An 8,283-nucleotide genomic window follows, 5' to 3' on the forward strand; every position below is an offset into this window, starting at 1 on the left:
AGCCTCTCTAGCCTCTCTAGCCTCTCTAGCCTCTCTAGCCTCTCTAGCCTCTCTAACCTCTCTAGCCTCTCCAGCCTCTCTAGCCTCTTAAGCCTCTCTAGCCTCTCTAGCTTCTCTAGCCTCTCTAGCCTCTCTAGCCTATCTAGAGATTAATGTGATGTCCCAAAACAAAAACATTTCAATTGGAAAACTAAAATAAAGGAATCATAAAACTTAGATATGGAGGACTACATCTGAACTTTCTTATTTCTTAATACCGTAACGAAATATATTCGACTTCGCTTGTCTCCGATGAGTTAGGTGGAAGATTTAAGCCCGATAATTGGTTGGACCTCAGTCTAACCTTACACGATACAATGATAAGAGAATTAAAATACAAAGATCCGAATCCTGTTGAAATGAACTTATAATAACTTCATCATCAAAAGAAGAATACGTAAAACCAAAATTAATAATAAAGTTTTAGTTTCATGATTTTATGCTTAGAACTTTTACAATTTAGTTTAATAAATTAATATTATAATGAATTTGATTGAAATCTATCAGGTAACAGACCGGTATTTATAACTAACAGAGATACCTAGCGGTGAAATTTAGTACTAAATTGGAATCAAGCTAACAGACGCCTAATGATATTCACTGACACTCTGCTTGCGAATGCAGTTATTCTAAGGTAATTCTTTTATATTAAATTGAATGTTTTTGAAAAAAATCATTGAAAATGCGCCCCAACCAAACCTTAGAAAAAGTACTCAATGTGTGGTAATGTCAGTAAAAAAAAACGCAATATGCGGTAATATTAGTATAAAAAAGTACGCAATATGCGGTAATATTAGTATAAAAAAGTACGCAATGTGACAATATTAGTATGAAAAAATAGCAATATGTGGTAATATTAGTATAAATTTCTATAAACGTCGGTTCATAAGATTTGTTGGTCCGACTTTTCCAGTATAATTCCAACATACAATAAATAGACGGCAAAACAGAACAATCCATAGAATGAATCATTCCAATCTAGCCTCTCTAGCCTCTCTAGTCTCTCTAGCCTCTCTAGCCTCTCTAGCCTCTCTAGCCTCTCTAGCCTCTTTAGCCTCTCTAGCCTCTCTAGCCTCTAGGGAGATTAATGTGATGTCCCAAAACAATAACATTTGAATTGGAAAACTGCCTGATGGAAAAATAAAATAAAGGAATTATAAAACTGAGATATGGAGGACTAAATCTGAACTTTACCGCCAAATTAATCGGACCCATTTTTTGAGGAACCTCAAATAATCCCTGGAAAGGTTAATGGGTATTCAGAATTAAGAATTTTACTTTAAAAATATTTGAGTTTTTCAAAATCCACGAGAAAAAAATTCCTTACATTCTTTTTTGTTATTATTTGATAATTTATAGAGAGAAATTGCCGCAGATGGGCGCGAAGCCTTATAATATTTTCTAATATTTTTATATCTAATATATGGATGTCAGAGTTTAAAAAATATGCCTCAAAAACATCTTGATTTGGCTAAAATTTTGAAAATCCACGAAAAAATCTGCACTTTCTTTGAAACACTTTATTTAAATTTATTGTAAAGAATTTATGTGTAAAAAGAGCTTGAAAACTTAGGATCACATTCACTGCTCTAAATATATTAGTATTAACTATGAGTCATGAATTTATGTCTGTTTAACAATAAGCTCTGTATTATGATATGAGTCGTCTAGTAAATCTGAGAATTCAAAATATTCCCATGCACCTTCTAGAAGATGGGGCAGACAAGAAGAGGGGAGGGGGAGTATGTGGAAATCCCCCCCCCCTCCATATACAAAGCCTTAACACATTTATCCATTATATCTAAAGAAAAATGTTATGTAGAAATCTTTTAACAAATCATCTAAAGCTTTGTTCTTTTTTAGAACTGTAAATATATTTATCTATCTATCTATCTATCTACCTTTCTACATCTATCTATTTGTCTGTCTAACTAACAATCTATTTATGTCTATTTGAACTGTTAAAACACATGTGAAAATCATAAAAACTAAAAAGCTGAAATATCTATCTATCTGTCTATATTCCCATGCTCAAATTTATAACTTAATTCATACAAAATTGAGTTAATCTATCTATTAAAACGTTTTTTTCGTTTTTTCTGATTAAAAGTTCCTAAAAATGTTTTTTTATTTATTTTGTTTTAAAAAAACTCATTTATTTTGTTTAAAACATTCAATTCAATAACATATATAAAAAAGCGTAAAAATGAATTGAAGGATAAATTTGTATATGAAATTCTAAAAACTGTGGATGATATATGGTAATAGTTTACGTTTTTCTTTTTTTTTAAACTTGCTTTGCTAACTGGTATATTCTGGATACTTTAAGAAGAAGTTTGTCTCACAATTACAAAATCTACAACATTTTATAATCAAACGAAACTGACAAAAACTATTCCACTGATTCTCATGGTTACTCGTGTACGCCATTTTGTTTTCTTGATTTCTACATTTTTCTATTCTTCGTCTTCTACACATTGTTTAATATAAACAGTGTTATATATTTTTAGATAAACTTCTTAAACAATTTTACTTTTCACCATTTTTTATAATAATTTTGTCACATTTGTAAATTTTATTTAAATCTTTCAGATTTTATATTTTCCCCTGCATTGACTTTTCACAACATCCCCCAACTCTGTCTTTCCACAGACATAACAATAAATAATTTTTTTCCAGAATCAAGAAAATCATTTATTTCACAAATGTCATCGCTGTTCCTGCCCTTTTCACAATACATTAACAAAACATTTGTTGATACGTCTTACCTGAAATCAGAACTTTTGAGTTGTGAGTCTTGGTGTCAAGAATTGATCTCCATCTGATCTCCATCTGATCTCCATCTGATCTCCATCTGATCTCCATCTGATCTCCATCTGATCTCCATCTGATCTCAATCTGATCTCCATCTGATCTCCATCTGATCTCCATCTGATCTCCATCTGATCTCCATCTGATCTCAATCTGATCTCTATCTGATCTCCATCTGATCTCGATCCTATGGATAAATTTAATTCCTATTCGATATCCCGTGATCATCATACCACGTAGGGATTAAACAATAGCATTGATCCTTAAACTTTGGATATCGAGATCAAGTGTTCAAAATTAACAATCTTCACATAAAAGTTCTAATCTCGGGGGTCATTGGAACAGATAAATAGTGCCCTGAAGCTTTTTTTGCATGTTTTTGCAGATGCTAAAAAGTGAATGGATTTGACCCTTAGTTTGAAATATAACTGGTATTTTATCTTTCTGATTTATAGCATAACTACAGCAAATAGATTCTAGTACAATAGATGGCAACGTAGAATTTATACAGTTGTATTCTTACGTCACAAGTGTCAACTCAGTTTGTGTGTCCGACAAAATTATTTATAATATAATGATTTTAGAATAAATTGCTTATTTTACAGTAAAATAAGTACAATTTAATGTGTTCTTTATTTTCTGTTTTAACACTTTTTATTTAATCTTGGAAAACATGTCAACTAATATGAGAAAATTTAGTTTTCCTTGTTATATTTGAAACTTCATGACGTCGTGTATAATTGGTCTATTTCTATGTTGCCACCTATTGTACTATTTGCACTACAGTATACACGCTGCAATGATATATTTAGACGAAGGGACTGTTTAAAGAATTTGACAGGGGTATTAGATAGTTCATGATCATTACGCATGTAATGGTAGTCCTCCTTTACCGCGATATAAGTGTCAGTTTAGCCTCCTTCGGCCATTTTTGTGCTAAAAATAAAATTTTTTTATTAAAACAAAAGTTCTATAATATGGATATTTGGTTTATTGTGTGTGTATATAAAAAAGTATATATATATATTGTAGACAATATTAATATTAAATGGAATTATCACCTATAGCCTTGTCTTTTATTCTGGATAATTATAATTTCAATTAAATAGATTTCATTTGCGATTAGACAAATTAAAAACAGAACTTGATATCGCAAAAAAATTAAAATTTTAACTTGATTTTAATATTATTATGACATACACAATAATATAATTTCAGTTTTAATCTTAAATCATTAAACATAGATAACTTTAACAAAACTAATCATGCAAGCGGCTTATGCAATTAAATTATTACATTCTAAAATGACATCATATATCGATTCTTGAAGAAAAAGATCGAATTTTGTTAGCCATTTGTTCTCTAAAAAAAATTATTTTACATTGTCGCATTTATCAATACAATAAAAACGACTTTTGACATAAATTTTGATTTTATCAAGCTTTCAGACAACATGATACATATAAATAGAAACAACTTTTTTATTTTACTTGGAAGCTTGAAATTTGACAAAAGCTTTTTTGGAAATTAAAACTTAAATCGAAAAGTCGTCTTCATTTTATTAATAAAAACGTCTACCACTGTATTTAAAATAGGTGTGAAATAAATCTACTAAAATTAATGCGATTTTGTTAGTGGGTCTACTACTATGCAGTTTTGGTATGGCTTGCAGTATAGTTGCAGTATAGTTGCAGTATAGTTGCATCAAGTTGCAGTATAGTTGCAGTATAGTTGCATCAAGTTGCAGTATATAGTTGCATCAAGTTGCAGTATATAGTTGCATTACAGTATACCGCTAATAAACCGATTAAGGTCTAGTATAATGTGCACTGTGCAAGTGTGCAGTGTGCATTTATACATTTACTAGATACCTACAGCCTGAAGCTAGATCGATTGATCTACTGTATTCCATCATTTAACATCAAATTACCACATTACATCTTGCCTAGGAAACCATCAGGGATGATGCAGTTATAACAATGTAATCAGCTGGGGGGGGGGGGTGCAAAAAGACTGGGTTTGGCTTGTGCATTAAATTGGCGTGTGTTCCTAAATCTAGATGTTCTATGCATCAATTTCAACCTTTCTTGACCTTTTCAAATCATAATTGCATTCTCTATAGGCCTTATATGACGGGGTCAAGCTTGGGGAATGGAATGCGGCTTCTGGGTTTCTCAGTGCTCTCAGTGCCCCTGTTTGGCGCCGTTTATCGCATCTCCCGCCAAATTTTTGGAACCAAACCAAACCATGGTTTAAATTCGAACCTGTTGCGGAGGGTTGGTTTAAGTCGTTTAAGTTGAATATAGTAGAGTACAGAGTGTCCCTAAAAACATGGCAAAGAGCACAAAATAATATCAATGGCTTAACAACTAAAAGTTGCCATTTTTAATCTGAAGGAACACAAAATTTTAAATATTTTTTCTGTTACACACTGTAGATACTGGATACCCTATACTCTGAACATTCCAGAGTAGTGACTGGGGATTAAAGTAAATATTTTCCTTGTAAACCATTCTTTTCTTGTCTTCATATTCTGGTATTAAACACCAGACATCATAAGAGAATACATAGAACAGAGAATATATTCTGGTATTAAACACCAGACATCATAAGAGAATACATAGAACAGAGAATATATTCTGGTATTAAACACCAGACATCATAAGAAAATACACAGAACAGAGAATATATTCTGGTATTAAACACCAGACATCATAAGAGAATACACAGAACAGAGAATATATTCTGGTATTAAACACCAGACATCATAAGAGAATACACAGAACAGAGAACTTATTCTGGTATTAAACACCAGACATCATAAGAGAATACATAGAACAGAGAATATATTCTGGTATTAAACACCAGACATCATAAGAGAATACACAGAACAGAGAACTTATTCACGTATTAAACACAAGACATCATAAGAGAATACATAGAACAGAGAACTTATTCTGGTATTAAACACTTGACATCATAAGAGAATACATAGAACAGAGAACATATTCTGGTATTAAACACCAGATATCATGAGAGAACATATAGAACAGAGAGTATATTCTGATATAAACACCAAAAACGTGTGAGAACATATTGACCAATTAGTTAGTTAGTATAGTTAGAACAAATTTGTCAGAAACGTCAAGATAAAAAGCGTTAAAAAATATTCAAATGAATATCTATAAATCGTATTCCTTTAAGGCTAGACTGAAGACAAAACATATTTAATGGATTCCTTTGGGAGTTTTTAACCCAGATAAATTCAGGTAATCAAAACATCATATTATGATGGGTTCTTCTATTTATATAGTTTTGAATATTTGATTACAAATCTTAAGTTTGCTATAGCCCATAAATAAATCTATGTTATAGTTTAACATAATTGAAAAAAACAAACAATTTAAAAGTTGTGTTTAAATGTGAAATTATTTAAAATTATCCTGTTTCTATTTATTTTAGAATCTTTTTCGATTTCACAGAAAAGGAAATAACTTTGGCTAAATTTTCTAAACCCATGTTTTTCTCTCAGATGAAAAAAGGGGAGCGTTCCCAAATTTACATTTAAAACGTAATTTTTTAATTAAAATGATCATTTTCTTGAAAAGAGTAAAAGAATTTTTCCTTTAATTGTTGAAATTATGTTTTATCTAAAAATTTGAGCCAGAGAGGTTTCTATGTAACCAATGTGAACAAGTCTAGATTAAATAAAAAATGTCTGACCAAGTTTTCTTTAATCAGTCTGATAGACAGGACCGTAAAGAAATCAGAAACCATTGTAAATTCTGAATCAATTTTTATTTGATTTCAGATTTCAATCTTCTTGGCGTATAATCAACTTCATCCTGGAGAAAAACCATTAGACCTAAAACTGGTCGGTTTTCAATGAATTTGAAAGATTGAAAGTCGATCAAGACCTGGTAATAAACTCCAAGTTCTTGTCTTTAAACCTTGAAGTTTCAATTAGGGTTCTTTATGGTTGGAGTAAGGGAAAGGTTTACTTTGACCATCTCGGAATGGGATAGAGAGGGTAGTGAAGAGAGAGCCAAGAGGGTTGGAATATAGAGCTAGGGGTGCAGGGAGAGAGGGGTGGGGTTGAGGGATTGGGACGGAGAGGGGGAGGGGGGGGGATCAGCTGTTACTCAGGACAGTATAAGTTGGATTATAGACGTGAACGGACGTGGCGGTTGCGCTCTAACTGAATTTACCCGCCATAATTTCCACCAGTTTCAAAACAAGGTAAACTATGTCTCGACATTTTATAAACAGCGAAACTGTGTTTAGACAAATATAGAGTTTAACAATAGAGTTTAGGTTGGGTTCAGGTTTCAGATAGAAGCTTTAGGGGTGGTTTAGGTTTCCTTAAGTCCATGATAATGTCAATTTACGGAAATTTATGGTGGTGAAGCATAGGTAATTAACAAAAAGTATTCCTTGTCCCAATAGCAACACGGAAAAAGTTTTAATGATTTACAAAAGTTTTAAGAGAAAATTTTTCCGTCAACAGTTTTTAATTCTAAAAAAAGCAAGGATGACTTCTTTATTGCGTAAAAATTAAGGAGAAAAAATTCAAACGCAAAATTTAAGAAATGTGAAAATGGAATTGAAGATCTATAGCTAGTATTTGTAACAAACTTTTTTTTATGAATTCTAAAAAGATTTAAAAATACTATGGGAGAATCTTACTTGTGGGGCTCGGATCGAAGTTGTGGGGCTATGAATAAGTCGTGTGGGGTTCATGACGGTATCTCTATTCACCCCTCTTTCAATATGCACTGTGTCAAATTTTCACACTATTCTCATAAATTTGACACAAAAATTCCACAGGACGGGGAGAAGTGGGGAGGGGGGGGGGGTTCAAACGGATTTTAGAAATCTTTACATTCAGCGTTGATGAAGCAAAAATACTGATCCATTTTTAGGCCTTGTTCAACCTTTCAGCATGAGGGTATAGAAAGCGCTGAATCACTTAAAAACACTGTTTAACGAATTTTGAAGAAAATATCCTGAAGATTGAAGAATGATGCTCTGAAAATGGATATATACAGATGGGAGACGGGGTTTAAGATAAAGATCGGAGATATTAAAGATAAAGATGGGGACGCCCCCCTCCTCCCCCCCCACACATTTAAGAATATTTTAAGTAATGTATGGGGGGGGAGGGTGATTAAATAATTTTGTAGTAGCTTTCAGGGAGGGGAGGGGCCTAATGGAGAAATTTCCTAAAATCTCAATTAACTGATCACAGCATTCTTTAGTAACAACAAACTAATTAACCGTTGTTTGTGTGTGTGTGAGGTGTTTGTTCGTCTGTTGAGAGGATGTGTGTGTTATATTCTTCATTTCAGTCAGACTTTGTGTGTATATCATCTACTTTTTCTTACTTTTAAGTTTTTTAATTCTACCTTTGCATTTTTTATACAATCCTATTTT

General features: G+C 32.1%; 1 protein-coding gene across 1 annotated transcript in view; it reads left to right on the plus strand.

The window, feature by feature from the left end:
* The first annotated feature begins 7,006 nt into the window (after positions 1–7,006).
* LOC111711224 (cyclin-dependent kinase 4) overlaps positions 7,007–8,283 on the plus strand; it is a 21,486-nt gene continuing 20,209 nt past the window's right edge. The window contains exon 1 of the mRNA XM_023485515.1: positions 7,007–7,089. The gene's annotated coding sequence lies outside the window, so the exon portion shown is untranslated. The remainder of the gene's footprint in view (positions 7,090–8,283) is intronic.

The sequence above is a fragment of the Eurytemora carolleeae genome, unplaced genomic scaffold (assembly GCF_000591075.1).
Source record: "Eurytemora carolleeae unplaced genomic scaffold, Eaff_2.0 scaffold972, whole genome shotgun sequence".
Classification (NCBI taxonomy): Eukaryota; Metazoa; Arthropoda; class Copepoda; order Calanoida; family Temoridae; genus Eurytemora; species Eurytemora carolleeae.